The sequence below is a fragment of the Tachypleus tridentatus genome, chromosome 10 (genome assembly GCF_004210375.1).
Source record: "Tachypleus tridentatus isolate NWPU-2018 chromosome 10, ASM421037v1, whole genome shotgun sequence".
NCBI lineage: Eukaryota > Metazoa > Arthropoda > Merostomata > Xiphosura > Limulidae > Tachypleus > Tachypleus tridentatus.
This window is the reverse complement of record NC_134834.1, coordinates 146,601,962-146,616,362: the sequence shown is the minus strand read 5'-3', so window position 1 is coordinate 146,616,362 and position 14,401 is coordinate 146,601,962.

Genomic DNA, 14,401 nt, shown 5'->3' with positions numbered 1-14,401 from the left:
AACATTTTTAACTCGTATTTCAATAACTAAATAATAAACTTAATTTCATTTTAATACCTGCATTTTAAGTATAACTTTTTATGAGATAATATATAGAAAATCACATCCGGCTACTTCTTGTGTCCACCGAATGGAATTGAACCTCGAATTTTAGTTGTATAAGTCTCTAAACTCACTGGTGTTCTACCCAGGAACGAAGACTCTAAACTAAGTGTATATTTGTTTTATTCAGTTTGTGAAAATATTCCATGTTATATCCGACCCTAATTAGCTGCGTACGTATAACACAGATAAATATTTAATGTAGTTTGGGTTAAGATAAACATATACTTTTTAATTGTCATCTATGCGATGATTAGTTAAACATTGTAAACTTTTCAATTATACCCACCAGGTGATAGCACTCTTTGTCATGTTTAAAAGAAAACTGCTATTGTTGTCATGGCTCAAAACTAAACATTGGTCTGTTTGCGTCCTGTCCACCATGAGGAATCGAACCCAAAGTTTATTGTTTTAAGTCCACAAACGTGTAGCCAAACCACCAAAAATCGTTAAAAAGACAACTATGTAGAAAATAAAGTAAGATTTCAACGAAGCAAAATTTTACAATATCACATGTGCAAAATGTGTTTAAAAGCGCTAACATAAATTGCTTCTGTGCCATTATGTTAATATATTAATCCATTTACTGAACACAGAGAAAATAAGTTATCTGCTTTCCCTTGTTTTCTAGGTTTTTGTATGTTTCTATGTGAAAATTGGCTACAACACCCAATATAAGAAACATGACCCTAGAAATACATGAGATATACGAGAAGAAAACGTTAACAAAACTGTCTCATACATGAAACACCTTGTTAGGATATGTCATAAACAACACGTGCTCAAACTGTCTCATACATGAAACACCTTGTTAGGATATGTCATAAACAACACGTGCTCAAACTATCTCATACATGAAACACCTTGTTAGGATATGTCATAAACAACACGTGCTCAAACTGTCTCATACATGAAACACCTTGTTAGGATATGTCATAAACAACACGTGCTCAAACTGTCTCATACATGAAACACCTTGTTAGGATATGTCATAAACAACACGTGCTCAAACTGTCTCATACATGAAACACCTTGTTAGGATATGTCATAAACAACACGTGCTCAAACTGTCTCATACATGAAACACCTTGTTAGGATATGTCATAAACAACACGTGCTCAAACTGTCTCATACATGAAACACCTTGTTAGGATATGTCATAAACAACACGTGCTCAAACTGTCTCATACATGAAACACCTTGTTAGGATATGTCATAAACAACACGTGCTCAAACGCCCTCAACACGTTAAGAAAAATTTGTTGCAGGTTGTTGCCAAAAAAACACACACAGAAATAGACGAATACAGTTATTAATATTCAGTGGCTGACACACAATTGTATATTTATATATGTAAAAACGGCTCGTAGGGGTTGAGAAAAGATTTTTACGTAGAGGAGTGAACAACGTTTCGACCTTCTTTGGTCGAAAGAAGGCCGAAAAGTTGTTCGCTCCTCCACATAAAAAATTTTCTCAACCCAAACGAGCCGTTTTTACGTATATATTTCTCTACAAGTGGGTTTTCTGGACATCACTGAATTGTATTTTTTGTTTGTTTTTTTAAATTTCACGCAAAGCTAAACGGGGGCTATCCAGCCTTCTGAAGTTCACAGTGTGTTTTGTTCGTGTTTTTTTTGTAAAATAAAACGTTTTGTACGTTTATTTTGTTGAAGTGCGCGCAGTGCTAACTGAAAGCCATCATAAGTAGCTGTCCCTGATTTTGAAGTGATAGACTAGAAGGAAAGAAATCAATATCAACCAACGCCAACTCGTGGGCTACTCTTGTGGGATTTGGTAATACGCCCACGGCCTCAAATTGTGGACCGTAAACCATGGACTCTAAGATCCATTTTCTGGCACGCTAATCATTACGCAGCACCCGATTCCTAGAGGTTTCATGTTACTACAACAAAAATATATTACATGCCAAACACATGTTATTTGTGATTGAGATAAAAAACCGTGGTTTCTTTTATTCGTTAATTCTCTGTACACAGCAAAAATAATATTTTTTATTTCATCTACTTCGTATACCATAAATAAAAGAGGGCTCTGCTAGTAGATATTCAAATCTCTTAACTCGTACAAGTGCGTCATGTATTCTAAATGTACAAGGATAGAATTTACACATGTTCAACAGAGCACTATCAGAATGTCAACAAGTTTGAACTTAAGTAATACACCAGTTTCTATTAGTGGTACACCAGTTTCTATTAGTGGTACACCAATTTCTATTAGTGATACACCAGTTTCTATTAGTAATACACCAGTTTCTATTAGTGGTACACCAGTTTCTATTAGTTTTCCACAGTCTAAGTAAACGAATAAATGTACTAATATCTTAATGTGCAACTAAAGTGATATGTAATTTATTAGATGTACTAACATCTTAATGTGCAACTAAAGTGATATGTAATGTATTAGATGTACTAACATCTTAATGTGCAACTAAACTGATATGTAATGTATTAGATGTACAAACATCTTAATGTGCAACTAAAGTGATATGTAATGTATTAGATGTTTGTGGAACAATGTAGAATGTTCTGAAGTCAATGCATATGTATGTATTAAAGTGGATCTGGATGTCTCAATGTTTCTGTAAACTAAAAATATTCCAATATTGGTATCATCTTTCTAATAAATTAAGAGAGGGTAGAAATAACATATCTTTTGTGAGAGAGTTGTCGTGAATTACACAGAAATTTGTGGAAATTATTTGTGAAGTATCGATAGTTAGTATACGATAGGTGATTGCATTTGATGTTCTAAAAGTCGGTAACTGTTAACACATAGTACTTTAAACGTACAGTACGTGGTGTTCTAGAAATACCATAAATGATGACGCGTGGTGTTCTAAAGAAATACGGTAGGCGACGATATATGATGTTCTAGAAATACAGTAGGTGATGATATGTGGTGGTCTAGAGAAATAGGTAAGCGATTGATGACACGTGGTGTTCTGGAGGAAAACGGTAAGCGATTGATGACACGTGGTGTTCTAGAGAAATACGGTAAGTAATGACACGTGGTGTTCTAGAAATACAGTAAATGATAACATGTGGTGTTTTAAAGAAATATGGTAGGTGATGATACGTGGTCTAGAAATACGGTAAATGATAACGTGGTGTTGTAGAGAAATACGGTAGGTGATAACATGGTGTTCTAGCGAAATACGGTAGGTGATGACACGTGGTATTTTAGAGAAATACTGAAGATGGTGACACGTAGTGTTCTAGAAATACGGTAGGTAATGGTGTTCAGATTTGGGTGATACTGTTTCCTGTAACAAGATATTTGATTTTGTTTAGAATATGTCGTGGAAATTCACGACTGAAGAAAAAACATTATCTTAAAATGAGAATTAAATTCACCGTATTTACTGCAAAGTCTCATCAATCTCTTGAACAATGCTTTTGTAATATTGTTTTCAACGTGACTAAATGTAAGTAATTATGTTTCTCTGTGTATTTATAATGCAATTTAGTGTTAGTTTTTACCTGAGCTTACAAAAATAAATATATCAAGAGAAAAGGATGTGATATGCTGGATATGTCGTGTGTGTATTCGAGGGAAGCGTGAAATGTGTTTTCTTATTGTGTGAAAGCTTTTACATCAGGGCAAGTTTCAGAGATGTCGTCACTGTACCTCTTATGAAGAATGATTATGATGTTGGTTTAACATACCTTCTTCCATGTAACCAATGAACGATTAGCAAACGAGTTGCTACGCCACAAGTTTATTCATAGAATTTGTTGTTAATAAAAAACAACAAAAACGCTGCATATAAGGACTAGTTTAAAAGTGCTGATTAGTGTGGGACGCCTATTACAGAGAGGTTTTAAAGCAATCAGGCCTTTGTTCTGAGACATCACATGATTTCATTCTAGCTTTAAAACGAAATCACTTCACAAAAACTCTAGCAATAGAATGAATGACTTAACAAACTCTAGTGGCTTCTAATTCTACTTTGGCGTTTTAAACGAGGCTTAGAAACACCATGGCAAAGTGTGGTTTCATGGTTAGCGAAAGTTCAACGTTGGCATTACGTTGCCATGAAAACGTGCTCTGCACTGTTCTCGTCATACAATAGAAGTACAACAGTTGGCGTTGGGTGATGTTGACAACGTTCTTTCCCTGTAGTTTATCAGTTGAAATGTAGTTTTGAAAGTGAACACGGAGATCGAAATAACAAAACCCCAGATATTATCTGCATTGACATATTTTTCTGAAACGTACTTCTAAATTATGCTCATAAAATCATCACAATAAAATAATCGACTAATAAAATTTAAGGCAACTTTTAATCCGCTCAAAATATAAAGGAATATCTGCGAATAGCAAAAAAGTAGAGATAAAATTTGGATAATATATACAGTTATTACATTTCACTAATTCTTCTGCAGATAAATGTCTCCTTTCACTTCGGGTCAGCATGGTTAAGGCACTCGACTCGTAATAGTTTTTGTTTCATTTTTTGCGCACAAATATTTTTCGTAGTCTCAACGTTTTGGTCGTATACGTTTTTCAATTAGAAAATTATTACTCTTTTTTTTTTTCAGCACCAAGGTGATCTATTGTCTCAACGTTTCGGTTGCACACGTTTATCAAAGAGCTGTGCAATACAGTAAGACATTTGTTCAACTAATCGCAACTTTCAAATAAGTGGTAGTGCTCAATATTACTTGAAACAACCTTTCGACCTTCAACGTAGTTCGCTCCTCCACATAAAAAATTTCTCAACCCAAACCAGCCGTTTTTATATGTATATTTCTCTGTAAGAGGGTTTTCTAGTCATCACCGATTACTATCTTTTTGTGTTGATTTATTAAAACGTTTCGCCTCTAAAGTCTTTCTTCAGAATATAACCAAGGAAAGTTGATTTCAGAACTGGTACGACCAAATGGTTAAAGCGATCTACTCGTAATACGAGAATCACGGGTTCGAATCCCTGTCATACCATACTTGCTCGACCAGCAGCCGTAAGGGTGTTATAAGTGACGGTCAATTTGTTGGTAAAAGAGTAGCCCAAGAGTTGGCGGTGGGTGGTGATGACTAGCTGCCTTCCCTCTAGTCTTACACTGCTAAATTAAGGTCGGCTAGCGCAGATAGCCCTCGTGTAGCTTTGCGCGAAATTCAAACCAAACCTTTCACATCATGTCCTTTCACTAATCGGATAGTATTAATAACAGGAACGTAACAGACAGAGAAGTTAGGGATAAAACTAAGTGACAATAAAATGGCTTAATGAAGACTGACTGGTTTCCTTATACATTACTTCGTTAAATTATTACAAAGAGAAACTGTATTAGCGAACTCTCAGTTAATCTTCGCTACGTTAATAACTATACTTAACCCTTATTATATTACTAAGTCCTTTACACAATACAGAATTTCATAAAGATTTTTTGTCAGATATGCAATTGTAAAAGAATCTAGTTTCTTCCTTTATGTAGCAACTTAGACATACATTCACTCTACATGTAGGATTTATTCACGTTAAATAAAGTAATTTCAACGCCATAATTAAAATTTTGGTCTCCTGCGGAATTACGTATTGCTTTTATATATTTTAGATATGAACATACGGCGATTTGAATAGAGGTTCTCTCTAAGATTGGTTATAATAGTTGTTTTTGCTTTGCATATTTAACGAAAATGTTTCCATCAAATCGATTCATTCTGAAAACTCCACTGTTAATTAACAGTAACATCGATAAATTGGTTGGTTGGTTGGTTGGCATTTTATAGCGCAAAGCAACTAAGCTATCTGCGCCAAACAACCGGTAATATTAAAAATAAAAAAAATATTAAAATTCGTAAACAGGAATCATGTTAAAACAAAACAAGGTATATTTTAATTAAAACTTAAATAGCGTTAAAAAGGTTAATGGCCTTCAAAAAAATAAAAACATTGTAAGCTGGACAGTGTCACCACCGCCAATGACACTGTCCAGCATTAGGGATAAACCTGTGGATAAAACATGTCTAAAATAGTGCCGTCATTCAGAGTCGTAACAACGGCACGACAGGAAAATGTGGACTGCTGTGACTTAAGCGTCACACAGACCATACATTGATGCATCAGTTCCAGACAAGAGAAAACGATGAGCTAAAAACTGTGACAAATGTGTGGTCCAGTTAGGACAACTTCCTCCTTCCGATCCTTAGAGAACAAGACTGTCAAAGTTCAGTAGAGAAGTTTATTTGGAAAAGCTTGTTTTCACGTAGCTCGTTCCAAGTCGACTGCCAACTGGTAGGGAGCCGAGCCTTGAATACAGCAATGATAGCGCCAGACTAGAGACTTAGCTGCAGAGTCAGCGAGCTCATTCCCGCGAATACCAATGTGGCCCGGTATCCAGAAAAACTGGATAGAAGTAGGTGTTAAAGAGAAATGGACCAGTTGGTTTTGAATATGGGCGAGAACAGGTTGAGAACTAACGTGAAACGATTCCAAGGTCAGTAGAGAACTAAGCGAGTCAGTATAAATAAAAGAACTCTATTAATATTTAGCTTATATGTGATCTAGGACAAGAGAAATGGCGTACAATTCGGCAAGGAACACAGGCATGGTAGAATGGATTCTGTGTGCAACCACCGAACCACAACAAACCCTGGCAAAACCCACCAAGATCATTTGATTTCAAACCGTCCGTACAAATGGGAATGGAAGGATGATTCAAAAGATGTTCGGCAAATAGAAGATGGTACTTCCGATCGGAAGTATTCGCCTTCTTCAGAGAACTCAAACAAGGTAACATATGGGGATGTTAATAAGCCATGATGGAATGGGCTGACCAGTACTGCATACAAACTTTGGACTGGGGAAGTGCAGAAAGCCCCTGATGATGATAGGGTCCAGCGTCTTTAAGACCGAGGTGATGGTAGAGCCATATACCAGAGACTCATAGTCCAGTTTTGATTGAATGAGAACACGAGAGATCTTTAGCATAGAACGTCGATCTGTTCCCCAAGAGGTGGAAGAGAGGACATGAAAGTTGTTCAGTGCCTTTATACACTTGATTCATAGCTGCTTGATGTGTGGTATAAAGGTCAGCTTATGGTCAAAGATAAAACCCAAGAACTTTGCCTCAGGTACCATGGGAAGCTTAACTTCACTGACACAGAGTCCAGGATGGAGGTGAGTATCCTGTTGGTGGCAAAAGTGCATGCAAACGGTTTTAGAGAGAGAAAAGGTAAAACCAATTGCAGTGGTTCACTTCAGTAAACGACTGAGTGCAGTCTGTAGCTGCCGCTTAATTAACCTTATATTCGACAACTGACACGAAATGCGGAAGTCGTTGTCAAAGAGACCGTTCGCAATGGTTGGATGGAGTTGTCCACTGATAGCATTAATCTTTATATTGAAAAGTTTAACACTCAAGTTTAACACAGTCCTGAGGGACTCCAAGTTCTTATAGGAATGAACGGGAAAGTGTCAACCCCACACGAACTTGGAACTGCCAGCCCATTAAAACCTTTTTAGTGAAAATAGGCAACTAGCCTCGCAACGCATATAAGTGGATGTCTCGCAAAATGCCATACCTCCACGTAGTATCGTAAGCCTTCTCAAGGTCGAAGAATACTAACAAAAGATGTTGTCACTTGAGAAAAGCTTCTCTTATTGAAGTTTCAACTCGAATCAGGTGAAGCGATATCATCAGAACCCACACTGGGTGGGCGAGAGGAGATTGATTGATTCAAGAAACCAAACAAGACTAGCATTAACCATCCTCTCTGAGGTTTTACAGACACAGCTCGTCAAAGAATTTGGATGGTAGTTGAAAGGAATCTTGGGATCCTTCCCAGACTTAGAGAAAGGTAAAACAGTAGCCTGGCTCCAAGCATTAGGAAAATCATTTTCCTAACAGATCCAGTTAAAAACAACCAGAAGAATATCAAGAGAAGCAGGAGAGAGATGGCGCAGCATCTCGTAGTGTATATCATCAGGTCCTACTGATGAAGGGCTTGAGTTCCACCAATGTAAGGATTATAGTCATACAGATGATGGTAGGATCAAGATCTGTGAGAACAGTGAAAGAGGGCCAGTTGGCTTGGTTCAGCCTCCACAGGGACACGCAGATTGGATGGCATCGACCACGGCCAGTCTCTCTCAAAATTATAGGAAAGTGACCACTGCCTCCTGGGTTATTGTCAACGCTCAATGAAAGGTGAGAGAAAACTGAAGAGGAGCAGACCGAGAGATCAATAGTAGTAAAAAAAACTGACTAGATGCATGAAAATAAGTATAAGAATTAGTATTGAAGAGAAAGAGGTTGTGACCGAGAACATATGCTCTATGGAGCAACCTCTCCCATCAATATCAGTACCTCCCAGAGGGAATTATATCCATTAAAGTCCCCCAGGAATAAAAATAGAGACGACAACTCTTCAATGAGAGCATTAAGGCCTGATTGATCATAGATCTCTCCAGGAGAGAGGTAGAGAGAACAAACAGTGATGGGATGACTCAAGAAAACACCAATGCAGCCCTTTAAGGATGTGTCGAGTGGCAAAGACAGGGTGGGCATATGCTGATAGAACTGCAATGCCAACCCTCCATGCACCCTTCCATCACACAACCCGTCATGTTTATACAAAGAAAACTGCCGAAGAGTGACTGTATCAGCAGGTTCCAGAAAGGTTTCCTGTAAGGAAAGACACATAGGATGATAGAAGCCAATCAGTGCCTTAAAATCATCTAAATTAGAATGGAAACCTCGACAGTTCATTGTATCATTCTTGCTATTTTTATATATGTGGAGAAGAATTGGATGGTGAGCCCTTTTATTTTCAACCACGTCTCTCCTCTTTAGTTTCTTTATTATAATGAGGTCTATGGACCTCCATGGATCCTGCCCTTGGTCGAGTGTGCAGGTCTATGTCTTTAAAAGAAGATTCTAGCGACTAAGGGCGTGGAGGAATAATTAATTGTTCTGCATCTCAGGGCCAGAGAAGAAGAAAATGGACCCGAATAAACACCAAAACCTGGAGCCAAAGGAAGTAGATCCAGGGATCTCCTGGAAGGAACGGTAGAGAGAGAAATTGGTGTTGACGTTGACTCATCAGCTCTCTTAATCATGGAGGGTAAACTAATCTTTAGGTGATTTGAAAATTACTTTGCTGGAGGCACAGAGAAATCTGTCTGCACTCCCACTGTAGCAGTATGACGGAGTACAGCAGCCTATATCCGAGATGGAGTGGCGGACAATAACTTCCGTGCCTCTAAATAGGAAATATTGTTTACAGTCCTCGAACATTGTACCTCTTTTTTCCTCCACTCACTTAGGACAAGAACGAAAATATGAAAGGTGTGAACCACTACAGTTGATACAGTGTAGTTTAAGTGTGCATTCATAGGCGTCGTGGTCTTTGCCACCACAGCAAGCACACGTTAAAACTCCATGACAAGAGGTCTTTGAATGTCCGAACTACTGGCAATGAAAACATCGGAGAGGATTTAGAATATATGGCCTAGCCTTACAATTTACGCATCCTGCTTTAATAGTGGCAGGTGGACGTAGCGCTGTGAAGATCAAAATAATTACATTTTTAGGGAGCATTATTCTGTCTTTGCGAGTGGAGATTCGGCACACCGCACAAACGCCTTGGCTGGAAAACCAGGGAGAATCTCCGACTTTTAAATGTTCTTTAAATCCCTCTCGACTATAACACCTCTGGAAGAATTCAAAGTTGCATGGGGCGTAACCTTGATGGGTATATATATCCCCGATGCTCTTCGAATTAGTATGTTATGATGCAAATGTTTTCACCAAATTGTCTTCAAATCGTAACATTCTTACTGACTTAGAGAGAGCCAGCAAGCCCCTCTAATCTCTTTTGAATAAAAAGATAGAAACATTTGCCCTAAGGATTTCTCAGATAAGGAATGCATAATTAGAAATCGAAGCACAGGATCTAACTGTGACGGTGACTGTCCAACATCGTCCATGCATGGTCGTTTTCCAATTATCTGTTTTTTCTCCATTTTTTTCATTTTTATTTTTATTTTTTCATGGATGGGGTATCCATGAATACATTTCAGTGCCCATCTACCATGGACCCATATGAGGAGACGCACTACAATGCCAAACAAGGACACTGTAGCAAAGTCAGGGTTTTGTGAACTTTATACCTAAATACAAGCATCAGATACAATGTCCACAACACCTGTTGATTACATCCAACACTGGTACTCGGTTGACAATAGTCCATGTGGACTAGCCGACCGACCATGGGAAGCCACCCCAAGTCCTCCCGCCTACTGGAATTCAAGACCAAAGTAGTATGTTAGGGTTGGACCCCTCAGTTACCAGGATCCTCTCCTTCCATTTACAACAAACACATGGGCGGATGTTTAAATCCCAGAGGAAGTAAGCTGAAAGTATAGAACCTTCTCTGAGGGATCCCCTCACCATGTACAGGAATCCACACCAATGGGAACAAAACTAAAAATCAACCCGGTAACCAGTACAGGTAACGAAACACAGTGCGTACGTTCCTACTTATAAATATTATAATCCATTTTCTTCATTTGCCTGCATATTAGTGATGTTTTCGCCCGTAATACCAATAATATCTCGCGAATTTAAGTTAATCATAAAAATATATTAAGCTAACAGTGCAACAGAATCTCTACAATAATAATGATAAGAATACAATGTAATAACATTTGATATTTTCAACAATATAACCAATACTACCAATGAAAGTAACAACAATAATTGATTTTCCGGAAAGAGAACCGAAAACCAACAGGAAGAGTCACCTGTTTTAGCCACTCTCACCACTAAACAATAATGTGCTGTCTGTTATTCAGTCAGTAAACATTAAGGTGACTTCACATAAGAACAATCATGTTTGCAATTTCTACTGACGTGACATCAGTAAAACATGCGCATGCGAAAGAAGAATCATTCACTCCGTGAGATACAAGTACAGCATGGCATAAAAGCTTCAAAATCAAGAAATAAAAATATTTTGCGATTCTTAATTTTGGTTTATTTATTCTTGAAACAAGACACTTTCGGGGACCCTGCGCAAGTACATTTAGTATAACACACCTTATTTAGGAAACACAGAAAATACTGGCTATTTACTTAAATTACTGTTGTAAAATTAATTTTCTTGAATTTTTTGAATTAGCCACATCCTTCCAAAATAATAGCAAAACCAGTGGTCTGTCCTTCGTTAACGTTTTTGAGAGAATTTATTATTTGTTTCAACACTTACTTCTCATTTTATCACTAAAGTCCCCCGCTGGTACAGTGGTAAGTCTACGGATTTATAACGCTAAAATCATGGGTTCGATTCCACTCAGTGGACTCAGAAGGTAGTCCGATGTGGCTTTGCTATAATAAAACACACATACACACACACCAACGAGTAGTAGGATTGACCGTCACCTTTTAACGCCCCCACGGCTGAATGGGCGAGCATGTTTGGTGAAACAGAGATTCGAACTCGCGACTTTGAGATTGAGAATCAAGCACCCTAACAACCTAGTCATGCCGGGCCGCTAACTGAATGAAAACAGTATATCAGTACACAACACTTATTTTTAAAATTAAACTAGGCCGAAATACTGCACCTCGGTATGGGCAGGTGGTTAAGATACTCGATTCGTTATCCGAGGGTCGCAGATTCGAATCACCGTCACACCAAATATGCTCGCCCTTTCAGCCAATCCCTTTCGGTCAATCCCACTATTCGCTGGTAAAAGAATAGCCCAAGAGTTGGCGGTGGGTTGTGATGATTAGTTGCGTTCCTTCTAGTCTTTCACTAGTAAATTAGAGAGGGCTGGTGTAGATAGCCCTCGTGTAGCTATACGCGAAATTCGAAACAGACCGAACTAGTGCAACGTTAATTCCAAAGTTCCGTATTAAAGATTAATACGATATCAAATGGTGTACAAGTGATTATAGTACAGACATTAAGTGACACTAACAATTGGAAAACACAGTGAAAACGTGTAATTTAATAAAATATTTTTTAAAAGATTTCATTAAATGAGTTTCTTTTTCTTATTTTGGAATTCTCCATTACTCAGAAAAGCATTAAATGCATAATACATCGTTTAGAAAAAATTTGAGTGACAAGTGTCAGTCTCTCGGAAAAAAACAACCAAAAAAACAACCTAACCTGAGCGATATTTTTGCATGAGATTTAATTCATTTATTTCACATTTAATCAAAGCTACTGTGATTATGGAATTTTTTTTTTCATTATGTACAGCTTTGCAAGCATTGCATCCAATATAGATGAAGGCCTAGAGATCACAGGCATATCTTGTGTTTGTTGCTATGGTTACTGAAAGTGCGGAAAGAGGTTTCACTGGGAAGAAAATCGGCGAAACCAATTAAAGACGAGTCAAGCACATCGATATCCACACCCTAAACCAATGTTATTACTTTTACGAGGAATACCTTGTGTGTGTGTGTGTGTGTGTGTGTTTTACGGCTGGATTCACAAATAGCTATGCTAGTTTTTTTTACTACTGATAATATTCGAGTCCGTAATGCAATTCAAAAGAAAAAGAATGCATGAGAAAATCTGAGCCATTTCAAGAGAACATTCGAGAATAACGATTCTGAAAAAAATGTGAGAAGGCAAAAATGGGACAGAATGAAATTAACTTGTTTGTTTATTTGTTTCGCGCAAAGCTCCACGAGAGCTATCTGCGCTAGCCGTCCCTAATTTAACAGTGTAAGACTAGAGGGGAGGCAGCTAGTCATCACCACCCACCGCCAACTCGTGAACTATTCTTTTACCAACGACTCGTGGGATTGACCGTCACATTATAACGCCCCCGCGGCTAAAATGGCGAGCATGTTTAGTGTGACGGGAATTCGAACTCGCGACCCTCGGATTACGAGTCGAGTGTCTTAACCATCTGGCCATGACTTCCCTTGGTTATATTCAAAAATAAGACTTTAGAGGCGAAACGTTTTAATAAATCAACATAAAAGGCTAGTAACGTTTCGAGTAATATTGAGCACTACCACTTAGTTGAAAGTTCCGATTAGTTGAACAAACGTGTTACTGTATTGCACAGCTCTTTGGAAACCGTGTACAACCGAAACGTTGAGGCAATGAAAATATTTGTGCCCCCCCCAAAAAAAAAAAAATATATATTTCTCTCTCTTTGAAAAACGCGTATAACTAAAACGTCGAGACAATAAAACAGCTGGGTGCTGAAAAAAACGAGCAATATTTTTATATTTGAGAAACGTGTACAACAGAAATGTTGAGACAAGGAAAAACATTTGTTCAAATAAAAAAACAACAACAAAAGAGAATATTTTTGTTTTTTCAACTAACCCCAATTACCACTGCATTTCTTTTTCTGCTACAAACTCGAGTTTATATCGTGTAACCGAAATTTAATGGTTTAATGGAAATTCTTCCCTTTTTTTTTTTCGCGTCCTGGAAACAATACTGATCACGTAATCGGGTTCATGAATATATAAAGTGTAGGATCTAAGGCTCATGAATATTAAATAGGAGCTTTGCAGTTTCCCGCAAAGTGCTGCTATCTATTGAATAAAGAAGACACTATAAAAATTCGACTATAGTCATTAAAGAGCACAAAACCGTAGGATTAACGACTGCCGCATTTGGCAGCGAAAGAGTTAAGAAAAGTTTAGTCTTACACTGCAAAATTAGGGACGGCTAATACAGATAGCCCTCGTGTAGCTTAAACGCAAAATTAATAAAAAAAAAAAAGCCACTAGCAAACCAAGTTGTGACAGCTAGAGGAAACAAACTATAAAATTATGCTTTAACACAATTTTTTATTGTATGTTCGCAGAAGATTTAGTGCTATAAGTGTCCACCAGGTGTTTATTATTATTAATTAACCATTTGTAAATGAAGATTACAAAACTCGTATTCGCCCCGTAATTAAGTAATACAGATGTATTTTCTCTACCAGTTACACTGGCATTTAATAAATAAATTCAGTAATCCGAAAACTGTTTAATTTCGAGGTCTACGTTTAAGAAAGGACCAGTTCAATCAATACCTAGATAATGTGTCATTGGGGAATACTAGTTTCCGAGAATTGCACTCTTCATCAGTATACTTCAAAATTAAACAACTTTCGCAATACTATTTTATTATTATTATATCTGCTATTTTACGGCTATATAATGTGAAGAACTGGACGGTGGCCAACAACTTTTTCATGTCATCTGTCCAGTGTATAGATTTTTGTCATAGTGAATACAAAGCACGTTCACGCCAATAGTATGTTTGATACATTGTCACTTGTAATAACTTACGTATTAATTATTATTCG